We start from the raw sequence: 27,824 nt of genomic DNA, 5'->3' as shown, positions 1-27,824 counted from the left end.
CTAATTTTTAGATTTTACTTTATTCTAAACTATTTATTGATGGATATATATTTTAAAAATATTTATGTAGTTTAAAGTTTAGATTTTAATTAATTTGTATGCAAATAGGAAAAAGAATAAATATTTTATATATATGTAGATTAATTTCTATTTTTTAAATTTACAAGTAAATGAGTACTTTATTCATTTAAAGTAAACAAGTTTTTAAGTAATATATTTTTATTTTAGAAATATATTAATCATAATGTTCATTTATTATTACTTATTTAATATACTTACTCTCAAATCTAAGACAATAGAAATGATATTTTATTAACTTTGAAATAGGGAAGTGTTAAGCAAGTTCGTTTACAAAAATACCAAAAATATATTTGGTCTTTGATCAAATTGGAGTTAATATTAGAAATATAAATATGATCATTAACAATTAAGCTAAATTCAGTTCAAAACAATAATGTTATTTAAATTTAAATAAATTTTTTTGAAAAGAATTCTATTTACATCTACATATTTTGATTGAAATAACCATAATGTAAAAACAAAATATAAAATAGAAATGTTAATATATGTATGTAGAAAAAATTAGAAAGATTGCATGCATCTAAAAAAATTCTATTTACATCTAGATTTTTTTAGAATGGAAAAAAATGGATAATAGAAATATCAGTTGCATGTTTGTAGAAATAAATTAGAAAAACATGTATATAGAAATTAAAAAGATTCTATATGTGTCTAATTTTTAGATTTTACTTTATTCTAAACTATTTATTGATGGATATATATTTTAAAAATATTTATGTAGTTTAAAGTTTAGATTTTAATTAATTTGTATGCAAATAGGAAAAAGAATAAATATTTTATATATATGTAGATTAATTTCTATTTTTTAAATTTACAAGTAAATGAGTACTTTATTCATTTAAAGTAAACAAGTTTTTAAGTAATATATTTTTATTTTAGAAATATATTAATCATAATGTTCATTTATTATTACTTATTTAATATACTTACTCTCAAATCTAAGACAATAGAAATGATATTTTATTAACTTTGAAATAGGGAAGTGTTAAGCAAGTTCGTTTACAAAAATACCAAAAATATATTTGGTCTTTGATCAAATTGGAGTTAATATTAGAAATATAAATATGATCATTAACAATTAAGCTAAATTCAGTTCAAAACAATAATGTTATTTAAATTTAAATAAAATAAGCCATGTTTACTTTGAAACATCAAACAACTAATTAACTAATACAATAATTAAAATAAATGAATCTATTATGACATAGAAAAATATTTTCGAAGTATAATTTCTTTGTTTTTGAATCAATATGAGTTTTTTTTTCTACTTGAAAAGATAAACCATCCTAATTGTCATCCTTAGTTAACCCTAACAACAACCCCTACCTTAGCCCTAACCCCAACAATGATGTACAATATAACTATAATCCAACATTAAACTATAATTATAGCACTAAAACATATCCCTATTGATATAACGAAAATCTCAGTCCAAACCATAATCTAAACCAAAAACCTACACACTAATATTGGTTATAGTCCTAACCCTAAAATCTAACCCTTAACCATAATGTAAAAAAAAACTCCAAAATATTGATCAAAATCCTAAACCTACCTATATGGATAACCATGATATTAAACTCTAAATCCAGTCCCAAGGTCCTAACCATGGTGTAAACCTATAACCGAACTCTTAAAAAATTTATTAATCCCTGATCCTAATCACATTCCCAACTTTAAACTTGAACCATAAACCATAGTTGTAACCATAATCATAAACTTAAACAAAACCCTAACCCTAAAGGTACAATCATAAAATTAATCATAGCTTAGACCCTAATCCTAGCACAAACCACAATCATGACCAAATATAAATCTTCACCTTACCCCTAATCATAATTTCAATGTTAACCCTAACATTAGTTTCAATCCTACCATGATATGAACCCTAATATAGATTTCACCTTGATCCTCACCCTAATCTTAAGTCTAATTAAACCCTGACTAAAACCTAATCTAAATGATATATCTAACTATAATCCTAACTGTAATTATCATACAACCCAATGCTAACCCTCATGTATATTTAATCCCTAATCTTAACTCTAAATATTCTATAAACTCTAGAATTGACCTTGATTCTAACCATAACCCTAAAATCTAAATTGTAACCATAGCACGAAAGGTGGGGACCCCCGCTACATGGCACAATTCTGGGTCTTGGAGCCTTGTGAAAGCACTACAGAGTGAGGAAATGTCATAAAGGTGACATGTAGTAGCATGATGCAATTTTGGGCTTTAGAGCATTGCAGAAACAATGCAGCTTAAGGAGGCGCTAGAATGGAGACTCATGGAAAGAAGAGGAAAGACATTCATGTCGCTGGAAAAAAACTATGAAAAGAGATAACATGATGTCTTAACCTCCCACAAAAAATGCAAGGTTGATCCCAAGGGGGAATTTGGTTTCCCCAAAAATGAATGATGGTCATCGATGAAGGTCTTCCTCTCGAAATAGACGGCATAGATGCATCATGAATCCTCACCAATGAAGGATTAAGTCGCAACCGTCGATGTAGATTCCCCTCTCAAAAAGGATGACTGAGATGCAACGAGGAAACTCCTCCCAATGAAGGATTAAGTCACATTCGTCGATCAAGATTGGCTTTATTTCCAATGGATGACTAAGATGTAGTGAAGAGATTCCTCCCAACAAACGAAGCAGATAGCACAAAAGGTGTGAACCCCCTCCATGTGGCACAATTTTGGGTCTTAAAGACTCATGAAAGCATTGTGGAGTGAGGAAATGTTGGAAAGGCAATGTGTGGTAGCATGATGCAATTTTGGGCTTCAGAGAATTGAAGAAACAATGTAGCATGACGATGCATCAGAATGGAGATGCATGGCAGCATCTTGTGCAATTTAGGCTTTAGAGTGTTTTGAAGACACTAGCATATAAAGAAACGTTAGAATGGGAATGCATGGCAACATCTTGCACTTTTGGGAAGATGGGAAGATAGCTCGCGAAGAAATAAGAGTTATCGAATCTCGCAACATGAATCAACCCGACCAAGAAAAAATGATCCAGCGTGGTCAATGAAGAAACTGAGCCAACACAAAATGTTAGCTGCCAACTTTAGCGATGTTAACCCTCTGCAAAGAACCTATCCCATTTAAGGTCTCTCAGATCAGACATCAATGATGGGTTGAATAGGGGGGAAAAATAGCACACAATGCCCTCCTAAATGAAATTCTAAATGTAACACTAATAACCACAGTCCTACTTCTTTCCCTAACCTTATCCATGAGCGTGGGAATATACATATTATTATATAGGGCACCTTATATAATAATAAATATAATCTAAAATCCCAACCCTTACTCCCCTCCTAACTATAACTGTGACCATAAGAAAACTTCTAAATATAACCCTTCCTCTAACTCTAACCCTAACCCTAACCCTAACTATAATTGTAACCCTATCCCTACCACTAACTGTAACCCTGAATCTAACTCTACCATAATTGGACTTTAACCCTAACTATAACTATAACCCTAAACCTAACTCTAACCTTAACCGTAACCATAACCGTAACTCAAAACCTAACCCTAATCGTAGCTAGGATTCTAATACTCTGTCTACCCCTAACTCAAACTATAGCCCTAACTATACCTCAAACTCTAACCGTAACTCATATTCTAACCCTAAACCTAACCCTAACCTTGACCCTAACCCTAACCCTAACCCTAAGCCTAACCCTTTGTCTACCCCTATCTCTAACCCTAACCCTAACCCTAACCCTACCCCTAACTCTAACCCTAAATCTAACTCTTTCTGTAAATCTAACTCTACCATAATTAGACTCTAACCTTAACCCTAACTTTAATCCTGACTAAAACCATAACCCTAACCCTAACTCTAACCTTAACCCTGACTCAATCCCCTTACCCTAACCTTAACATTGATGTAACTCTCTCTATATATAACCCTAACTCTAAATATAAACCTAACCCTAACCCTAACCCTAACCCTAAATCTAACTCTAACCCTAACTGTAAGCGTAACCCTACCCCTACCCATAACTCTAACTGTAAATCTAACTCTACCATAATTGGATTTTAATTTTAACCCTAACCCTAACTCTAACCCTAACCTTGACTCAAAACTCTAACCCTAACCTTAACTCTAACATTAACCCAACTGTAAAATTAACTCTATTGGTAACTCAAACCCTAAAACTAACCCTAATTCTAACCCTAACTCTAACTCTAGCTCTAGATCTAACCCTAACTCTAACCATAACTCAAACTCAAACCCTAATCCTAACCCTAATCCTAACCCAAATTATAATGCTCTGTCTACCCCTAACTCAAACTATAACCCTAACTCAAACTCTAACCCTAACTCATACTCTAACCCTAAACCTGACCCTAGCCCTAACCCTAACCTAGAACCTTACCCTAACCCTAACCCTAACCCTATCTATAACCCTAATCCTAACCCTAACTCTAATCCTAATCTTAACCCTAATTCTAATCCTAACACTAACCTTAACCCTACCCCTAACTCTAACCATAAATCTAACTCTACCATAATTAGAATCTAACCCTAACCCTAACCTTAACCCTAGCTCAAACCCTTACCCTAACTTTTTCCCTAACCATATATCTACGTATGACTATAACATTTTACATTACAATATCTCAAAAATAAAATATATATTTTTATCTAAATTAAACTCCTTATATTAAATTTAAAATAATATTTGACTCAAACCTTAACCGTAACCCTAACCTTAACCATGAGCATTACTCTAACCCTAACCTTAACCATAAACATAACTCTACACCTAACTCTAACCCTAATTCTAACTCTACCATAATTGGACTCTAATCCTATCCCTAACCCTAACTATAAGCATAACTCTAACCCTAGCCTTAACCATGAGCATAACTCTAACGTTAGCCTTACTATAACCCTAACACTAACCCTAATCATAACCATAACCATAACTCTAACCCTAACCTTAACCATGACCATAACATTAACCCTAACCTTAACCATAAACATAACTCTAATCTAAACCATAACCATAACTCTAACAATAACCATAACCATAACTCTATCCCTAACCTTAACCATAGCTCAAACCCTAACCCTAACTCCAACCCTAACTCTAATGCTAACCCTAACCCTAATTCTATCCCTAAGGTTAACATTAACTATAATGGTAACTTTGTCCCTAACCATATATCTATGTATGACTATAACATTTTACATTACAATATCCCAAAAATAAAAAATATATTTTTAATCTATATTAAACTCCTTATATTAAATTTTTAAAAATATTTTGAAGCATAATTTTATACTAACTTCATACAACTCTAATTAAAAATTAATTAACAATTTTATAGTAACCTTATCAAAATAAAAAATAAAAAGTAAATATTTAAAAATAGAAAAATTTAAAATTACTTTTTTGGTTGCGCCGCGACTGCCACTAGCTATATATACCTCTATATATATTACGCCGAGAGTAATCATTCTCGAGGCGCCTATTTTTTTTTCATTAATCCCAACTTCGATTAAAATAACTTTGGGATTAAATAAAAATAGGCGCCTCGAGAACGATTACTCTCGGCGTAATATATATAGAGGTATATATAGCTAGTTACGCCGAGAGGCGTTCTATACAATGGCAGCACAAATGCCCAACACGGGAATATGCCAAGATTCCTGTCAATAAAAAAGAATTGGGAGCAGTTACAAACTTCCAAATTAAATATTAAAAAAGAATTCCCGAAATAATAGCTGGCCGAAATAATAGGAAGCCAAATGGAGGCCGAAATAATAGGCTCGAAAAAGTAGGGCCCGAAAAAGTAGGACCCGAAAAAATAGGGCCCGAAAAAATAGGGGCGAAATAATTTCAATATGATTTTTTTTTTTGTTAAATATAATTTTGCATGCACATTCATGCTTTTTTTTTTGCGGGGAGTGGGGGAATTTGAAACAAATTCGTGGAATGTGAAGAGACGTCTGTTGGGGGATATGAGGAGCCTCTCAGAAGTTATAAAACCAAGGCTCCTCATTTCATTTTCATTTTATGTTTTTGCATCATCATTGTAGAGTAAATATATATTTTCTACTTGTCATCCTAAGTGCTCTAGAATATATTAACTTTTGAATATATGACATTATATGAGTTAAGGTTAAGGTTGAGTTTATAACTAAACAATGGTTAAAGCTCTAGCTTTAACCATATGGTTTACTCTATATAACCCATAGCTCAAACCCTAAGATTTTAGTTAAACCCATAGTGTTTACAAGTTTAAGATTTGATTGCTTATGGCCGACTATTCTTGGTAACTGATATTACTGCCATTGTAATTTGTGCTGCCATTAAAATCATAAACTCAATATTTGTAAATACAATAGAGTTTATAGAATATTTAGAGTTACTAGAGAGTAACTCTAAATATAAACCTAACCCTAACCCTAACCCTAACCCTAACCCTAAATCTAACTCTAACCCTAACTGTAAGCGTAACCCTACCCCTACCCATAACTCTAACTGTAAATCTAACTCTACCATAATTGGATTTTAATTTTAACCCTAACCCTAACTCTAACCCTAACCTTGACTCAAAACTCTAACCCTAACCCTAACTCTAACATTAACCCAACTGTAAAATTAACTCTATTGGTAACTCAAACCCTAAAACTAACCCTAATTCTAACCCTAACTCTAACTCTAGCTCTAGCTTTAACCCTAACTCTAACCATAACTCAGACTCAAACCCTAAACCTAACCCTAATCCTAACCCAAATTATAATGCTCTATCTACCCCTAACTCAAACTATAACCCTAACCCTAACTCAAACTCTAACCCTAACTCATACTCTAACCCTAAACCTGACCCTAGCCCTAACCCTAACCTAGAACCTTACCCTAACCCTAACCCTAACCCTATCTATAACCCTAATCCTAACCCTAACTCTAATCCTAATCTTAACCCTAATTCTAATCCTAACACTAACCTTAACCCTACCCCTAACTCTAACCATAAATCTAACTCTACCATAATTAGAATCTAACCCTAACCCTAACCTTAACCCTAGCTCAAACCCTTACCCTAACTTTGTCCCTAACCATATATCTACGTATGACTATAACATTTTACATTACAATATCCCAAAAATAAAATATATATTTTTATCTAAATTAAACTCCTTATATTAAATTTAAAATAATATTTGACTCAAACCTTAACCGTAACCCTAACCTTAACCATAAACATAACTCTACACCATACTGTAATAATTATTACGCTTGTTTTAGTGCTATAATTATAGTTTAATGTTGGATTATAGTTATATTGTACATCATTGTTGGGGCTAGGGCTAAGGTAGGGGTTGTTATTAGGGTTAGCTAAGGATGAAAATTAGGATGGTTTATCTTTTCAAGTAGAAAAAAAAACTCATATTGATTCAAAAACAAAGAAATTATACTTCGAAAATATTTTTCGGTATAAATAGGGTTTATTCTATAGGGATATGTTTTAGTGCTATAATTATAGTTTAATGTTGGATTATAGTTATAAAATTATTTCTATATGAAAATTAATGTTGGTATAAGAGGGTTTATCCCTCTAGGTTAGGGTTATATATAAAAATTTACAGTTAGAGTTTTTCTAATATATAAGGACCATATTGCGTAGATTCTTAGATCAAAGCATTCCCACCATTTTGCTTCACTGTGTTCGTTGCTAATGATAATAGTTTCAATGTTTTCAACATTGTTTGTTTTTCTTTGATGAGGGTTTGTAAATTCAATTTGCTTATTTGTTTCAAACTACTTTTTCCTATGTGGGGGAATATAAACATGTGGTTGGGATGTCTTTGTTACCTTCTTACTTGATTTATCAATGGGGTATTTCAATACAGACATGAATGATTTTTGCTTTTTTGCTAGGGATTTAGATTGGATTAGATAGGGTTTGGAAGATCCTAAGGGTATATTATTGGGTTCTGAGATCTTTATGGATTGAGATATCATATAAGTGCTCTACTTATTAAGATTAGGGATAGGCTTATCTTGTTTACCTCCACTGATGATATATTTATTTTTCTTGAAAAAGGCTTCTTGGTTATTTAATCATTGATCCAAGCCTTCTTTCCCGGTATGGGGTTTTGTGATTGGCTTTTCATCGCTATGGTTTCTATACTTTCTATTTTTAACTAGCTTCCAACCATCTTCTTCGTTATTCTTTTCGTTTTTGATAATGACTGCACTTCATTTTTCTTGAAGCTTGATTAGGGTTTCAAAACCATTCATCCTTTTTGATGTTTTACAATTTTGCTATTCTTCTTGGATTGCAAAGAGTACATCAAAATGATTTTTAACTCGTAGATCGCTCCCCCTTGTTGTCTGAGAAAGATTCATTGAGGTATTTGGGGAAAGTCTATGTCTGGGGTTATTCGCAAGTGAACTTATTTTATTTTTATTGATTTCGATGAAGTTTCCTGAATGCCCTACTTTTTTAATACTTTCGTCATTTTTGTTGGTTTATGCCTAATATAGTTCATCATATTTTTGTTATTTATAAAATAATAATTTGATATTCTCTCTCTCTCTCTCTCTCTCTCTCTCTCTCTCTCTCTCTCTCTCTCTCTCTCTCTCTCCCTCCCTCCCTCCCTCCCTCCCTCTCTCTCTCTCTCTCTCTCTCTCTCTCTCTCTCTCTCTCTCTCTCACACACACACACACACACACACACACACACACACACAATTTTTTCCTTTTTAAAACAACGTCTTCATATTCTCAAATCTATATTCTCTTACTTTTTAACACAAATCTTTACATTTTCACAAATATTAATTTCCACTAAAATATAATAAGTATTAGTACATAAAAAATAATTAGGTGTCTGTAACTATTTATTTTTAATCTTAGTACATTACACATTGTGTTGTAATTTTGGTAAACAATTTCATTATATGTGTATACTTGGAATATCGGATGGACAACCAAAAAGATTATAGTAAATGATTTGTATTTCTTTGTCAAACAAGACATGTATTCATTGCAATTTGTAAAGTTTGAGGAATGGAACTAACTCTCTAAAGCATGATCTTAAAAGTTCACACTTGTGATCCAAAAATCATGGATGTGGTTTAATTGCATGTCTCCTCTTTATTTTTAAGTTTATTCTCTTTGTTTTCAAGTTAAATTTTATTTGCTTGAATGTTTCTAATTAGAATTGCATTTTGAATTTAAAAAAATGTATTTGTAATTGTTCTACCATTAAATCATTGTATTATATGAAATAATAGCTCATAGTATCAAATTATTTATGCACCTTATTAGTCCCTCCCTTATATAAGTGAGGGAACTAATGTTCCCCATGGACCCCCCTTGTCCCATGGATGATTATTATTTGTTACAAAAACTAATGTTTGTGTGATACTTTCTAAAGTTTGGTTTTTAAAATGAACTATGTGTACATATTCTTATTTTTTGATTAGCTGGAGGTAATTTTTGGCATTTACCATATTTTCTAGAAAGAAAAAATAGGATTTAAGAATATATTTAATAGTTATGAGAATGTATTTAATATATATTTTTAAACTTTGGCAACATGTCCACTTTCCCAACTTCATGTTGGTAATAGTCTTTTCCAACGATTGCAAAGTTCCTAAGGACTGGACAATATAATGAATTTTAGTTAAAGTATTTGCAAGATTTGCATTTTATTAGGATTAGTTTATAACAAAAACATTAAGTGTTAATTATATTAGAATACTATATTTTTATATTGATCTTAGTTAATAATTATTGTTTAAAGTAAAGTTAATTACAATGAATTAAAGAAGTATAATTATTAATTTTTGTATTAGAGGAGTTTATATTATGAAAAGTTAATTATAAATTGACATGTGTTTGTAAATACTTAAATTTAATTGAAAATATAATATATTATAATTTTAGTCTTTGAATTCAATTTTAAATTTTTTAAAAATTCACTGTTTATATATATTTCTTTTCTTTTTATATATAGAGAGGGTTAAAATTAATAAAATTAAAAAATATATTTATAAGAGTTCTAATACCTTAATTAATTTTTCACTAGCAAGAGAGGAGGCAAAGAGTAAGAAAAAAAGGCACACATTGTGGCTCAAAACCATCTCACTAACTTCCTACCTATCATGTTAGAAAAATATGACCAGCAAATATATTTTTAAAAATAAATTTGAGTCACTAAACAACATCTAGCCAAATGTGACTATTGACAATGCCAAGGTGATACATATTCTAATATTCCATATGTCTTCAAAAAATCAATAGTAGTGAAAATAAAATATTTTATATAAATTACGCACTAAATACAGATTAAAAGTTATTATGCACATATTCTTATTTTTATTTCTTTAATTACTAGTCATATTATGCAAACCCATATATTTAATTTATATTAAAAAATAATATATTTTTTACAAAGTACGATATTTTTATTTAAAAAGACAGTGTTAATCTTATCTTTATGTCTTCTCTCTTAGGCCCCATTTGGAAATGAGAACACGAGTGGAATGGGCATATGTAAATTCTTAAAATTTCAAATTCTTCGTTTGGGTGCACTAAATCAAAATTGGGAACATGAATATGTATTCCTATTCCAATTTTATTTTTGTGTTTGTGCTTGAGTTTTCATATGTTGTTTTGGTCTTTGTCAATTTCTTTTGCATAAAGCTAAGGTATTTTTCCTCAACATTTTCTCTGAGCCATCCTGATCCTTTCTTGTTGCGTGTCATAGTGATAGCCATCCATAATCGACCTACATTTCCATGACAATCTAAGAGTTGATTCGTGATTGTGGCCCACCAAACAAAAATCATAGATTTTCAAAATATGTCTTAAAATGCCAACAAATTTGACAAGGGGAAAAAGTATTTCTTCGTGCGACTAAAATTAGATCTTTTATTTCTTCATGAGAGTCCCATAGTCATAGAAATTGATGTCAGACATGAGTTTGAGAGCATTGTTAAATTTTTTTATTCAAAAATTTCAATTTGGTCTATATTGTCATTTTCTATTCTAGAATAACAAATCTATAATATGTATTCCTATTCCCATAGCCAAATGGGCCCTTGACTATTAACTTATTGTTATACAACATTATCAATGCATTTTTTCACCTTCAAACCCTTGCACAAGGTAGAGACTCAAGCTCTCCCAGAGTTCTTATTTGATATTTGCACATTTTGCATAAATGTTTATTTAAAGACTTTACAATTGCAATTTTGACAAAGGATCAGAAACAACAAATGGACATGGGGGATTGTGGTGTTAATCAAGAATGATTGGGAGAGCACCATAAAAGTAGAAAATGAAAACCCAAAAAAGCAATATATGTGGCTCAAACTAGTCGAAAAAGGTACTATAATATGGATAGTTGCTTGCTATTTTTCCCTCAAAAAATTTTGAGTTCTACAAGAAGCATGGTCTTAACAATGAAGATCCTTATGCCACTTAAAAAAAAGACATCTTGAATTATGACTCTTCAGGAGAAGTAGTTCTAATGGGTGGTTTCAATGCAAGGAAAACAAACAATTAGGCCATTTAGCTAGATAATAGGGAGGAAGTAGAGGATAATCTTATTTGGTTAGAGGAAAATGAGGATCATGTGTGGGAAAGGATCTTAGAAGATGTGAAGGGCAATGGGTTGAACTGCTAGGAGTTTGCAAATTGCATGAATTAATCATTTCTAATGAGATGGAAAAGTGGTTGAGCTCAAGAAGTATCACTTGTAAGACCTACAATGATCATAGCATGGTTGACTACATTCTTTGTTCTTAAACTTCTATTTCTAGACTGCTAGAATTTAAAGTTGGATCATGTCCTATTAAGTTGAATTTTGATCACATGCCACTCTTAGTGAAATTGGATATTCAAAATTAGAGAGCGCAGGAAGAAGGTAACATCTTACACAAAAATAATAATTCTCAAGGGAAAATCAACTTAAACCCAAAAAATCAAGAGTTATTTGTGACTGCATTGGAGCATCGTCTTTGAATCTCACAAGTGAATAAGGAGCATATTTGCAGCAACTAGCTCATCCCTGTAATCCATAAAGCTTTAGAAAAATGTAAAAGATCTCAATCTAAAAAGAGGGACAACAACACTTTCCCTTCAAACCCTTGGTATGATGAAGAGTGTAAGGCAACAAAAAAGGTACTAAAAAAGGATGAATAAAACAAGAAAAAGAAAATATCATATGAAAAGTTGATAAGAGCTAAAAAGGAGAGATATGTCATAACAAGAAGAGAAGAGCTAATCTCTTTGGGGAAGCACAATCCTAGGAGGTTTTGGAAGAACTACAACAAATGAAGAAACAAATGAGAAACAATATTATAGACAACCAGTGGTTTGATTATGCAAAACTCCTTTATGAGAGAATCCAAGATATAAATACACCTCCTAGAATTAGCACCTCTATTGAACTTTTCTCGGTAGAGGATATTAAGCAAGGAATAAAGAATCTAGTAAGTAATAAAGCAAAGGATATCGATGGGCTACAAGCTGAAATTTTAAGGTGGGGCATGAAACATCTTGCTATGCACATTCTAGATATTTTCAACAAAGTTAATCAAAATGACTTTCCGAAAAGTTGGATCACCAACATGGTCATAACTCTACAAAAGAATGGAGATATCAACAATCCATCTAACTACCGCATGATTATGGTAAAATCCCCTCCTTGGAAAATTATTTAGAGGCATGATAGAGTGCAGAATCAGTTGCTAGGCTAAGAAAGAAGAAAAGAGAGCAAAAGGGCAGGTTGGGTTTAGACCTAAATATTCTATGATTGATCGTTGCATCACTCTTGGACCCCTTATTGAGAAGGTTTGGCATATCCAAGGTAAAGAGGTTTTATGTTGCTTTGTGGATTTCAAAGATGCTTTTGACACTATTCTTGGAGACAAACTTTGGAAACAAATGTAGGAACTTAAAATTCCAAATGAGCCTAGAGCAGCTGTTCATAGACTTTATGAGAATGTTAGAGCTAGAATTAGAATGAAAGATGACATGTCAGAATGTTTTAGTGGTGATATTGGGGTTAAATAGGGCTGCCTTCTCTCCCCTACCCTATTTGGCTTATACATTGATAAGTTGGAGGAATGGTTAAATAAAACTTCAGGGGGAGGAGTTCAACTTGCCAAATATGTGTTGAAGTTGCTTCTTTATGAGAATGATCTTATCCTAATTGCACAAACAATCAAGGATCTAAGAGAACACTTGAAAAAATTAGAGAGATTTTGCCACAGAGTTGGGATGCAAATGAACACTAGCAAGACCAAAGTTATGGTGTTCTCTCTAAGAAAGAAACAACAAGAAGTTGACTTCCAATTTGAAGGAAATACTCTTGAGATTGTGGAAGAGTATAAATAATTGGAGACTTTAACAACAAGCTCAATTGGGAAACTTATAGAGCTAAGCAGATACAAGGGGGTTGGAGGGCTTCCTTTTTGTTGTAAAACATGTGTAGATAGGTGGAGCTTTGGGATTGGAAAATCAAGGGGATTCTTCTTGGACTGCTAGTCACCCCTATTGTGTTATACTGATGTGAGGTTTGGGGGAGTAACCTATCGAACCACAAATGGAAGCAAATAGAAAGAATACAAAAGAACCTCATCACTACTAACCTTAAGTCAAATCATCTATACCATACAAGATCCTCGTGGCTGAAGTAGGGACATTCCTGATGGAAGCCTCTATGGTTATACGTCTGTTAAGCTATTTAAACAAGGTGAAAAATATGGACAAGCAACGATGGCCCAAACTAGTGGTTGAAGAGGAGCAAACTCAAAGAAAGAAAACATGGATGAAGCAAAACAAAATATGACTAATTAAGTGAGACCTTAACATACTAGAATGCACTAACACCAATGAAGAGATAAAAAGGTTCATGTTGGAAAATTTTAAAGCAATCATGTGGACAAAATAAATAGGGAAGAAAAAGGCCCAATATGTGAAAGAGTTCAATCCCACATGGTGCCATGAGATTAAAAATTACTTTTGTGTAGATATGAAAGGTAAATATAGGCTGTTAATGGGGTAGTTACAAATGGGATCCCATCATTTACGGTGTGAGATAGGGAGGTGGACAGTGCCCAAGGAGGATTGGGAAGAAAAAATGCATCTACTGCAATAAAGGATGTGTTCAAACAAAATGACACTTCGAGTGTGCGACATACCAAGGTATTCGGGTGTAGTTCAAGGACAATTTGAAGGAGGACCAATTACACCAGATTTTTGAGAAAAGAAGACTACATAAAACAATGGGCTTCTTAAAGCAGACTCATAAAGGCAGGTTGGCATTGCAAAGAACATGAAAAGGGTCCCATACACTGGTTGGTCTCGTAGACGTCATTAAAATACCTTCATTCATTCATTCCCTATCTGAATAGATACTTATGCTCTAAAACCTCTCACAATGATTGAGAACATTTAATTCAATAAATACTAATAAAATATATTATAATAAGTTTAATTATAATTATTTTATTAATATACATATTTTTGATAGGTATTCTATATATATATTTGATGGGTAAGAGGTCAAAGCCAAGATTAATTATTATGTTTATTATTATTTGTTAAGCGTGAGTACATTCAAACCTAAGACCTCTTCAATAAGAGGCTCACAATTTACCATTGTGTCATAGGCTCTTGCCTATATTTTATTAATATTTTAACTAGTAAGAATTTTAAAAATATATATCCATCTCTCTATTTATACAATTCTCGGGCCGATAAAAACGTTACTCCCCTGGCGTCTTTCTTAATTCGCAAGCAATAGCTTCGTTTAAGAGGCAAATTCCTGTGTCCAAATAAAGAATCCTTGAGCTCTAAGATCCCCATTTTTCCTGATGATTGAGCCGCCAATAGGGAGATTAGTTTTGTTTCATCTTTAAAGGAAATCAATCTGCTTTGATAGAGTTTCGTCATAATTTTCACAGCACGACACAATTTGTGCAAAGTCTTGAGGTTAGTCTCATGCTATGGATTCAGTGAGGTTCTCTATGGAGGCGGCCGTATCAATTTCTGTTGCTTTTTTACCTCATTCTACAACAATTCTCTTATCTATTAAATGAAGGCATCTATGGCTATTTTCATATACCATATTATTGTAACAGTAGTGCAGGATTCTTATTTGTTTCTTCCCGTACACAATTTTTGAAATATGAAATGTACTTTACATTTATTTGGTGGTTTTCAATTTTTTGTTCATTTTGTTTGCCTTTTTCTTGATGTTATTTTCGTGTCATTTTCCCACGGCTCTATTATGTTTGTATTGAATAGGCACTAGCTACTGATGCTGTAACTGCTAAGGTTGCCAGAGCTATTTTCGCATAGACTGGTTATTAGAGAGCGGACCATCTTCATATATTAATTTGCAAGTGCTAGTAATTAATTTTCATTAAAAAATTCTAATATTAACTAGAATTAAATCTCTAATATTACGCAGCGTTATTTAAATCCTTCATTTTTTTGTTGAAACCCAAAACAAGTGCAACAAAGCCAACACGGGGCAAAGATTAAAAAATTAGCTGCCAAGGGACAGAATCTTTACCGCCCTCGACACAAACAGCTCACGAATGAAGGCAAACTGATTGCAGCGATTTGCAGCAGGTATGGAATTTTTTCGTTGCAATTTTATATAATCTATAAAGCCCCTTCTTGGGGCAGTTTTGAGCCTGCTATTGTAATCCATCCTTTATGTGCCCAAAACACAACAAACCAGCCCTCTCATTACATTAGAATTATAATGAAATGCGCCCATATTTTGACGCTTCTATAAAGAACCATAATGCTTCCCACCCTTAGTCTAGCCAGAGCCGCATTTGCTTGCTATCATAATGAAAGCTTTTGGAATCAGATGCAATGACACAAATACAAGACTCTACATTCCAATGCTCTTTTCTATTTAGACTCTTCTTAATAACCACTCAACCTATATGATACACACTTAAAAAACTAATCATGGGGATCATAACATGCCTAGCACCAAATATAGTTGAATGATACTCGAATCTACTACAAAAACTAGAATTTACTTATTAATACAAATCGCTACACCTCAACTTTAATCAATCCTGCAAATAATTATATGTTGCTGTCACCTTCTTTGTGCAATGGATATTCCATGCTTTAGATGTGCTTCAACATTAAGATGCGCATAACTATTTGCAGTCCAGGCATACTAAGTGTAGTGTTCCTATCAGGACTTACATGGTTTACCCTAAATTTTCCTAATTAGTGTTCAAATTATGGTTGGAAATGTGTATTGTCAGATTAGTATCTTAAGCTTGAGTCTGCAAGTAGGTTAGTATCAACTATCAATAAATCAGCTTGAAATTCAATAACATACATATAGAATTAAACTCTCAAGATATTCAAGTGATGCCTTTGTAGTTCCATTTAAACCATTTGTTGCTATTATGGAGTACCTGTGGGAGATCGCACAAGGCACCTTGAGCCTATTTAACAAGTTCAGAGGTCTACAGTTATGGCAACCATATTGCCTCCTTAACTCTTCAGAGTTCAGGGGCATTGGAGCACATCCTTTGACCTTCGGCTTTATCCAGATGGCACTTTGGTTGCTCTTCTTTATGTACCATATCGCCCCTCCATAGTGGGATGGTCAGTTGGATGAGAATTATAAGAGAACCTTTATCATGCATACATATACATATGCATGTTGCTAGCTTTTTTTTTTTGGGGCGGGGGCGATTTTTGGGTGTAGCTTCTTTTGGGAGAAGCTTAAACCTATGTTTTCTGGTTGGAGGTTATGTTTGCAGCAGCAAATGATTTTTTTTGAATCCATTGCAGATTGCTGCTGGATACTTTTGAAGATTGTGATTTGTGTAACAGTCCTATTGCATCGCACTATCTTTTTCATCATTTCTTACCGAGTCATTTTGAGCTTGCATATTTCCTTGGTTGTCAAAAATGATTCTTTGAAAACTTTGCTGCATAACAGCTTGGCCCCTACCTTGGACTCCCCCATAGATAAAACCACCGCAAAAACCACCACCAAAAACAGTACTGTTATCTCAATATTAACCCTTTAGTGGTGATTGGTAAAGAGAAATTCACCCACCAAGATTTTCCTCATCGTGTGAATGACCAGCTCTTGTGAGTAATTGGTCACAATTTTGAGCCACTTCATCTTCACCTTGCTCATGAATGACATTTGCATCTTATCCGAGATCAACTTGATAGGGGAATCCATCAAAGCAAAGGGCAAAGTCGAGAGCTAGAGAAAAATAGAAAAACCTGGTGACTAAATGAGGACTAAGGTAGTTCAAAGGCAGCTTTACCCCAATCTGCCAATATCTTCTTGAGTCATGCCGCTGTAATGAGTCGATTGTCTTCAACCAAAGAAGAATTAACTGGCAATGAAAAATGTCCTTTATCCACCTAAATTGTCTAACCAAGGCCATGCAAAGGACAACAAAAACAATCTTTAATGTGAGGATATCACTTTGATAGGACCTGAAATCATTGCACTATCATAAGTGCATTTGGTTGCTGACTAAGTATTCAACTATTCTCCCTTCACCAATCTTCACATGGAGTAGATGACGATGACAAAATAATTTAGATGCTAGTTGTGATCACCACGTGGGATCTTGTCTTGTAATCATGGAAATAACATATGTTGAGTAACCTTCTTAGTCATTATTCACTTTCCACCCCATCATCATCAAATAGGATATTGTCCAAAGAGAACCATTATGCTTCATTGAAAGCCATGTGGGGAGCCTTTCTCTTTCGGGATCCTTTTAGCCAATTCATTTTCCTGGGCCATTGGGCCATTTCCCTTACAGTACGTGTGTATAATTCTAAAATTTTGAAATTGATCGATCAATATTAGGGTTGGATAGATCCACCTATTGAATTTCCAATTGGATGTTACCATTCTCTATACAACATTGATTCTTATGAGTGAGTTCCCTTAAAGACATGGCTGATTGATTTCAATTCTTTGACTGCTTGTAGTCTATTAAGTGTGGTTTTAAACTCAGTGGTGTTGTTTGTTGCTTCCCCTAAATAGGCAGATTTGTTCACTAGGATATTGCCTTTATGGTACAAAGCAATCCATTTAGCTCCATTTTGTCTAGATCCCCCCTTGGAGGCCTCATCAAAGTTTATCTTCACCCATCCTTTCTCTAGAACACTCCAAACCGCTTTCTTTGAGGGTTTGCAGGGAGATGAAGCTTCCTAACCCTATTAACAAGGGTTTATTAATATTAATAAATATATTGTAATAAAATTTACATATATTTCCTATATTATACTTATAAGATTATATAATAATATACTATATATTAATAAATAATAATAATAATAATAGTAATAATTTGGGAGGTCTTGGGGGTTCAACTCTACTTGAACTTAACAAATAATAATAATTTATATATCAAGATCAAACCATTTCCATTCTTGTTCTTGGCTCGTCAATGGCCAAGTGTGGAGGGCGCCTTAGGACAAGATGTCGGCAAGCTTCAAAGTGTAATGGGGTCTGCGACTATCAAAAAGAATAATGACCCAACTCATAAATGGGGGAGGAGGGATAAATGATTTGTGGGGAAGGTTTACAACCAAGGGCAAGGCAGCAATCGATGACGCTTTAACAAGAGGAATCAACCAAGTTTTTAGACAAGGGCTGAGAGTTTTGCATGGTCTGTTCAACCATGGAAGCAAAGATATGTTCCAACGAGAAGAGGTTTGGGATTATAAATGAATGGAACGAGATGGGAGAAGTGGAGTTATGGTGTTGTTAGTTTTCAATTTAATTTGAACCATTGGTTTTGACTCTCCCAATGTAAAATCTTTCAAGTGTATATTCGACAAAGTTGCGCTAAGTCAATCCCGACCCTTAGCCAATTTTTTGTCGATCAAAGCCTAATAATTTGACAGGTGTTGAACCTTTGTACCCAGGAACATATTTGAACTTTTGAACCTTTTTGAACGATCTGAACCACTTTGAACTTGGTTCAAACTGGTTTGACATTGCGAAAGCAGCTCTTGCAAGAAAGGTGGTGGGACCCTGTTAATGTGAGTTTTGTTCCACTACATCATATAGAATCAGATACTTAATGTTTCAAGTAGAAACATCAAACACTCAATCCTCTCTTGATATAAGGTCATTTCTTATGCTAAGCTTGCAAAGAAAGATCATGAAATGACTTCAAGATTCCTTCTTAATCGTGGACTTCACTCAGTTTTATGATGTGATACACTAGTTATCAGAAAGGGACTTACTCTATTCATCAATGGATATCAACTCTTCCACCTCTAAAGATTTGGCTCTACAATGTGAAATGAAAATGTAATTTGATTTTGCAATTTTTTCACTTCAAATTAAACTTAACTTCTACTACAACTTCTACATCTAACTAGGAATGAAAGGAATCATGGATGGACTTAGACTCTACTAGGTGTACTCTCACCAGCGACTCCACCCACCTAGTCAAGCTTCTAAGGAATACACAATTGATTTTCACATCAATATCCCCTCTCCAATCCCATCATCTGGATGCAAACCAAAGATTGAACATCAATTGAAGTTAAGTGTTCATTGACTTACCACACAAGGCACCCTTACCATCAACAAGAGGCTAGTGGCCCAGATATGTTTGAGTCAAATAAGAAAACATCCACAATAACTTCCACTCAACTAAACCACCTTAACACGAAAATAAATCTACTCCAAGTGAAAGATTGAGGGAACTATGCAATACTACAAAGCAATATTAAGTAACCCACCATGAAAAACCAAGAATGAATTATCCATTACTTTGAAAAGTATTATAGCAACAACTTCATCAAGTCTCTCCCTTGGCTAACCTATTCTACTCTAACCTTCTAATCTCTAGCTAATCTCCTAAGTTCCTCCAATCTAACCCCCTACAAATGAGAAGGCCTTGGTCTTTTATAGTAGTTTTGTTACAACAAAGGGCCAAGATTGAATCAAGATCAAGGGCCAAGATTTTTTCCCACAAACCCTAATTAGGGTTACCAAATTCACAACCAATAACACAAAGGCACCAATTTATGGCCCAATAAGAAACTTACAATGATTTTGATAGCCAATGAGAAAATACGACACTTGCTGCAATTTTATTGACCATGCTTGAAATTGAAATTTTTTAATTGGAGGCAAACAATTGCCACCTCATCATCCTTATTCCATGCTTAGAGTCTTGGCTTGTAGAGTATTCCCAACATTGTGATTTTCTCCATCCTTCGGAATTTCCTCATGGAATTGACTCGAACCACTTGCATCTTCGTGAACCCGTGAGCTTGATCCTTCTTGATTTCATCTTGACTTTGTGGGTTAATAGCTTGATGACGAATCCTTCCTTCTCACTTGAGTCCTCGAGCTTGAGCCATCTCCTTGTAGTATCCACTTGAAGTTTCGAGGCCTTGATCATCACCTTGCCCTATAGTTTCTCCTACCTATAGGTGTGACCATGGAGGGTATGTGCACCAATAATGCTATGATTTTCCAAGAATGAATTTCCATCCACCGTTCTCCCTCTTGAATTCACCTAGAAAAACAAAGGAGAAAGAATTAACCTCGTGAAAAAATCTGAAAAGTAAAATCACATCAATAAACAAAATCCATCCCATTTTGCATTAAAATTTAATTCTCTCGCAGCTCTACCCATTCAATTGGTCTTGAAGTAATTCAAATTTCCCTTTTAGATCATCCAAAGTTAGGCATCTTAGTAATGATAACACCCAAATTTTTTAGATTTAATTGCAAAACTAAAATCACCGTCCTTGGAGCTAGGGTCACCTCAACACCATCAATCTCGAATTTTCACTCTTAGGAGGCAAAATATTTCTTGTTGAAAAATTTTAGCGCTTGGCCGTAGATGGGAAGGGATGAGGGAAATTTCGGAAGATGCGAAATTTCCACCAAGGGGAGATTTTAGAAGATGTGATATTTCCACTAAGGAGGAGATTTCGAAAGATCCAAAATTTCCACCAAGGGGGAGATTTCGGAAGGTGTGAAATTTCCACCAAGGGGGAGATTTCGAAAGATCCAAAAACTCCACCAAAGGGGGAGATTTCGGAAGATCCAAAATTTTCATCAAGACTTGGTGTTCTTAAGGCTTCTTCATTCTAATGTTCCTTGGGATTCCCTATCCTATTCTCGATCATGATTTTGCCTTAATGCCATAAACCAATTTTCTAAGGCTGAGGGGATTAAAATTTGGGAGACTCAATGTGGGGAAGTTTCGGAAGATCTGAAATTTCCACCGGTGGAAAATTCTGAAGTTGCAAAATTTCCACCAAAAGGAAAATCTTTTGGAAAATTGTCAATTTCTTCCCCTCACCTTCCTAATTTTGCAATTTTTGAGTAGCTATAAAATGAAAAGCCCGAGCTTGAGATTGTTTGGGAGAAATGAGGAGGGGGAGATTTCGGAAGATGTGAAATATCCACCAAGGGGGAGATTTTGGAAGATCCGAAATTTCCACCAAAGGGGAGATTTCAGAAGATGCGAAGTTTCCACCAAGGGGAAGATTTTAGAAGATGCAAAATTTCCACCAAGGAGGGTATTTTGGAAGATGCGAAATTTAGACCAAGGGGGAGATTTCAGAAGATCTGAAATTTCCACCAAAGGGAGATTTCAAAAGATCCGAAGTTTCCACCAAGGGGAGATTTTGGAAGATCTGAAATTTCCACCAAGACTTGGTTCTCTCACAAATTGCCCTCTTTTTCAACATAAAAACTCATCTCTCCCAAATCAAAAATTGCACTTTTCTCTTGGACTTGGGCCACAAAATTCCCCCAAGTGGCGTCAAAATGCCTACACAAACCTAAGATTAAAACTTGCTTCCCAATGACTCAAACTTACCGCGGACTTAGGGACTTGCAAAAAAAAAATGTTGCTAGCCAAAAGACAACTACTTCTACTAGCTAAAGCAAAAAGAGGGGCTCCCCATTTGCAATGAGGCAATGGTGTGAAAACCAAACGACAGACCCAAAAGGAGCACGTGGTGGTAACGTCTGGAGTTGGACATGGCAAGCAATGAGGTGGGCTCTCGATATGTCATCAGATGACATAAGTGGCAAAAAGGTGATATGGAAACAATGAATAAGGTAATTATGAGAAAGCGCAACTTTGTACAAAATCATTAAATGTTAAGTGTGTATAGACAAGTACGCAGCATAAGGCACAAAAATCTAAGGAAGGTAACCATGTGTGAGAATAATGATGATTAAGGGGTAAAAAGTGAAGACATCTATTTATGGCAATTACCTTGAGTAGTCTTGTCGTATGGTACTTTCAAGTGAACAAATCTTTCCAAATCCTACCCTTGTAATTTACTCATAAGGTTTGGTATTTTAAAAGCTTGCTCTCAAAATGGTAAGTTCATTCTTACTCTAAGTGTTAGCTGTGGAGAATGCAAATTAGGAAGTTCAGTAGGTTCAATAAGGCTTGTTACTACGAATTCAAGGTGAACTTTTGATAATCCTTTTGTTCAATTTTCAATTCTCTGTATTTTCATTGTGAGCTTGGTCTGGAGTTTTGATTTCTTTTGGAATTGTAAAGTATGAGGTCTTTTCTTTAATTTTTTGGAAATAGCATTAGTATGAATTGCAGAGGTCCCTTGCTGATTGATACAAACTTAAAGGGAGTTAATGTAGGCACCATTTGTGATAAAATGCAAGAAAATTTAGAGGGTGAATTTTTGGGTGAATTCCTAGATAGTGGTTTATTACTAGCCGCAACCTTTCCCCAAGCTGTCATAAGCCCTAAATTGGTTCGGGAATGTATAAACCATTATGATATCAGGTCTCAATGTATTAGAAAGAATGGTGGAAAGGTCTTGCTCTCAGTTACCAGGAACACAATGATGTCTGTGTTCAAAATGCCTAATGAGTCATTCGCCAACTTCACTTTAACTCAATCCTATGCCAAATTCATGCAAAACCTTGACAAGTACTGCTTTGTCATAGCCCGTCACTGGACCAAAAAGTTCTATAAAGGTGGTTCACGGCTCCCAAAGAGTTTGAATAAAGACCACATGATTTCTTATATCCATGATCTGATAGTTTTGTTACATAGAGTTAGGGGTTCGCCAGAGGCGTTTCTATTTGAAGAATGAATGTTTCACTTCATTGAAATTATATTAAAAGGCAAGCAGTACTTAGATTGGGCTGAGATCATAGCTAGTTTAATGAGAAAACAATTGAAATTAACCTAGACCATCAAAAAGGATTTCTTTATGTCCTCCTATCTTGTGTATTGTCTGGCTTGTACTCAAGATCTCTCTCCCCTGCCTCAGGAATGTTGGGATCATGATATCCTTATATACAATTACTATCCCTCGTTGCAAAGGAGCCAAATTTTATCTAACTATAGTAGGGTTTATGATGTTTTCATGGGCAAGGTATGTTTTGAACTAGTGGGTATAATGGAGCAAAGAGTTTCATTGGAAGCCTTACAATTGATCCAAATCTATGGTAGTTTTTGTTCATTCAATTTCCCAGGTTTACATACCTCAGGATAGGTGGTTTCGATGAAGAGCCCTTCAGATTGCCCAGATTTACCATTGACTGCTTTGTATTGGTTGAGCTTTGTTGGCAACTTGCCGTTGTAACAAAGAACTTCCTGCTTGAAGATAAATGGGATAGTTTGTTTCTTGTAAAGCTTGGTAAACTCTCATGCAAAAGTCTAGAAGATGCCATAAATATTGGGGGCGACTTATGTGGTTTTGATTTCAAGTTTTATCATGTGAGAAAGGGGTTCGACAATAAAGAATTCTCTAGAAAAGTTTTGGAGGTAGAAGATCAATTCACATACCTCACTTGGAGGACTACTAGGAAGATTGTATAAGCAAAAGAGAGGTTCAAAATAGAGACAACTCTAGAATGTTATTGCCACAAGTTTATGCTTTTCAGTTGCAATTGAACACTAAAGGAGTTCAAGAAGACAATTTGGAGTTTGTTGAACCTAAGTACCTAAAACAACAAGAAGAACCCCTACCTCTCACTGATTGGTCTGAACTAAAAGAAGATGACATAGTAAAGAGGACCGACAATGTCATTGAATGTACCAAAATATGGCTTCAATATAAAAAGGAGGGCATGCCTCAAGTTCAATCTGAAGACACAGTTCGAGAAGTTCCTTCCTCCTTTAATGCTAACATTATCTTTTCCATTGGTTCTATAGGTGATAAGAAGAGTTCAAAAGCATTGGTCACTGAACTAGCGGAAAACCAGCCTATTGTGCAGAGGACAAGGTCAAAGACCAAGTTCAAGAAACAAAACAAAATGATGTCTTAGGCCCTAGGGACATGCTCAAGTAAATCCTAATACTGAAAAGGAACATAGCATAGGTTCAATGGACAATGAGCAGCAGGTACAGTCGACCTTAGACAATATTTCACAGGTTTTGGATTCCCTGAATACACCAATAAAGGACACAGGAAAGGTTGAACCCTCTCCATCGGTACCAAATTGGCTCATGAACTCAGTTAGCAAGAAGGGGAGCCTCGTACTAGTCTCTGTACTTGTGAAAGATATGGTGAGTAAATACACCACTAAAACCCCAAAGCCTAAAGGGATGAAGAGTGTTACTTGGTTAGTTGTAGATGCTAAGATAGGGGAGGTCATAGCTGAAGTTGCTTTATATAAGCCCAAAGATGGTTCTATAGACCTGAGCATTGAAGACTTTGAAATCACAAATAATAGGCCTAGGCATACGGAACCGAGGAACCAAAGAACATTGGTTAGAACACTCTTCTCAACATATGTTGGCTCAGTCTCAAAAAGATGCAAAGGAGAAAAGGGAGTTGAAATAGATGATCAACATGATTGCATGGTACATTAACACTTTGGTTCAAGCTCCTCAGAACTTTGACCCCATTTTACTAGACAACAAGAAGTTGTTGAACTGACTTTAGTGTGGCAAGGCCATAGCGATAGCCGTGGATGAATGGGTGAATGGTGTAATTAAGAAAGGAGAAGAGTTCCTCCAGCAGTGTGCTATAGTTTTTAATGATGCTGATGCTCTATTAAGCGAGGTTCAAACACAACTCTTAGCTTGGGAAATAGAAGAGAGCAAGTGGTTTGCTATTGTTCACAAATCTCAGACTAGGAGTAGTATGGTGTAGAAAAGTTCTTGACAGAAAATCCCCTTAAAGCAGCAGATGCCGGCGTGCTATACGTGGTCAAAAGGAACGTGAGCTGGAGGTTTTTGGTTTATAGGTCGGGTATCACTAAAGTACAGAGCATTGAAATAGAGATCAAGGGCATGTACATCAGTTTTATCAAAGAAATGCGAATCATCAGCCTTGACAATGTAGCTCAATGTGATGAAAGGAACACTGAGATTGAACACGTGGTAAATTTTTTTCAAGAGGACTTGAAAGCAATCAAGGAGGTGATTGACCCTATGACCGCGGATCTCACAAAGGTGGCGCAGATTGAAGGTCCTTTGCATGGAGCACCTGCCAAACTACACAAAGCAAGTCACTAGAATGAAATGGAACAAAGATGTGGAAACTGCAATTGCTAATCTTAAAGATCATTAGTTCCAATGAGATACATGAGTTCATATATGCTTATTGCCACTGGAAGTTGGCACGTGGAACAATTGGTGACGAGGAACAAACTGAGGCTGGAGGTCATAGTTCATCCGTATGGTAAATCTTCCTCCATTTTGCTTTATGTTAATTTAAACTCAGAGGACACGTGGTCCTCTTTGAATCGCTCAATTGTAATAACTATTACTGATAATTGTAGGAGGGTCGGGTTTTCAGGGAGATCCTTCCGATAATCTAAGACTACAAGTATGAAACTTTTAGATGGAATAGGGGTTAGAAAAAAGTGGTAGAAAGGAAGAATTATAAGTTTTTTTTGATGGGATCAAAACTGATTACTTTTTGGATGGATGTTACTGATATGGATTTTGTCTTGAACTTTGGATCGAGATAATAATATTGAGTTTATGGGAAAAATCTAAATCTGTGTCATTTGGATGTTGGAAAGAAGGATTTCTTAGCAAATGCTTATTTTCTTTTCCTGTGCTGTATCATTATCTTAGAAGTATTTGGTGATGATGATCTCATTTCTTGTTGTGTAAGTTTCTATTGATTTTTACTCATAAGGATGCGAAGAGCTTTGATCTTTTCCTGTTATGGTGACATTTGTGATATTTAATCTGTTTCAGCCCCTTATCCAAGAGTAAGGTGTGCAACCTTTATGCTTCCAGGTTAAAAGTAATTGAAATTATTAGGTTAGTTGATTCATTGAAAATCAATAGAGGGAGCTGTACCTCATAAGAAATCAGAGGAAGGTGAACCATTGAACCCAACAAACTGTTGTGAATCTTTTCTGTCTCCAAACATAGGGTGATAGAGTTTGCTAAAAAAATATTTTTAAGAAGACAAATCTGTTCACAGACGTGTTTTGAATCCTAATGGTTTGCTTCCCATTACGAGAGGTTTCAACTTCAAGCAAATTGAACATAAGTTTTGGAAGCTCAAATCCATGGAAATTGCGATGGTAGAAGAGCAAGAGCTAAGGGATAATGTGCAATTTGTTAAAACCTCTTCTTTATTGATTAATTAAAGGCATTGGGTAGACTTATTTTCCTTTTTAGAGGAGAAAGCCTTAGTGATAAAATGAACGGGACCATGGCTGTCAATAAGTAAGATAAAGCTGGTGTGATATGCATTTGGGTAAAGATTATGATCTTAAAACAAGGTATGGAAGAGATGAATAACTCCCTGGCTGAAAATGAATATCTCTTTACTTTAGCATAGTTGGATAGGATTTTGAGTTTAGTGGTGGAATGATCTTTCTAATCCACCAGCTGTTACTTTCTTTGTAACGTTTTTAATACTTTATCATATTATAATATAAGGAGCCATGCACTTAGGTAGAATTTTGCTTTTTAAAGAAACATTTAAATTAATTTGAAAGATCTATTAACGTACATAATATTCTAATTAAAATATTTTTGTGCATTTGATAGTCATGCTTTTACACAAAAGCATATTTAATTAATTTTAATATTATTTCATTTGGATGTGTTTAATAAGGGGGTAAAATGTCACCATTGCATGAAAGAGGGGCCATTGGTATCTTGTTTTGTATTTTCGCCTATCCAACAAGCCAATTTGCATTTGGGGGATTTTAAGAAAAGAATTAGAGATTTTTTAATTTTTTAACTGCAATTTACAAAGAGTTTGTTAGGGCATGCAATTTTTAAATTTGTTTTTGCTAGGTTCATCTTGGGTTTGTGTGGATTTGTTCGGGAGAAACTCACAATTGTTTGTATGTACCCCCACAAAATCCTTGACGAATTGGCTCCAAGTCCAGACTGTTTATGATTCAGAGTCCAGACCCAAATAGCAGAGGTCTTCAGCATTGAATTCCATTCCAAATTTTGTTAAATTGCCGAAGTTTCATGTTAAGTGTTATGCAATGTAATCTCTATTGCACAACTGAATCCTGTGTAAATAATAATAAAATGTTGATGTAAAGTTCTAATCTTTTCTTCTTAAATGTTTGATCAAACTGTTAAAATGTGGTGTAATTAAGACTCAAAATAATGGCCACGAATCTTGTAAGCTACTGAAAATATTTTTTTTCCAAGATATTTTTTACATAATAGCAAAAGCATGTACCCCAAGCTGCTTGTTAAAATAACATAATAGATAAAGCTCACAATACTTTTACAAAACCAGAGCTTAGAATTGAATATTGTT

At 34.4% G+C, this 27,824-nt stretch overlaps 1 protein-coding gene across 2 annotated transcripts in view; it reads left to right on the top strand.

Moving 5' to 3' along the window:
- The first annotated feature begins 14,827 nt into the window (after nucleotides 1-14,827).
- LOC149562701 (DEAD-box ATP-dependent RNA helicase 38-like) overlaps nucleotides 14,828-27,824 on the top strand; it is a 66,908-nt gene continuing 53,911 nt past the window's right edge. Inside the window, exons 1-2 of one of the 2 annotated variants that reach the window (XM_089826141.1) lie at nucleotides 14,845-15,068; nucleotides 15,593-15,713. The gene's annotated coding sequence lies outside the window, so the exon portion shown is untranslated. Of the gene's footprint in view, nucleotides 15,069-15,592; nucleotides 15,714-27,824 lie in introns of both variants that reach the window. The other variant, XM_089826140.1, reaches the window with a different exon arrangement.

Source organism: Cupressus sempervirens, chromosome 4, assembly GCF_028749045.1.
Source record: "Cupressus sempervirens isolate cs-2001-9-10 chromosome 4, ASM2874904v1, whole genome shotgun sequence".
In the NCBI taxonomy this organism is placed as follows: Eukaryota; Viridiplantae; Streptophyta; class Pinopsida; order Cupressales; family Cupressaceae; genus Cupressus; species Cupressus sempervirens.
This window is presented reverse-complemented; position numbering and strand designations above follow the sequence as displayed.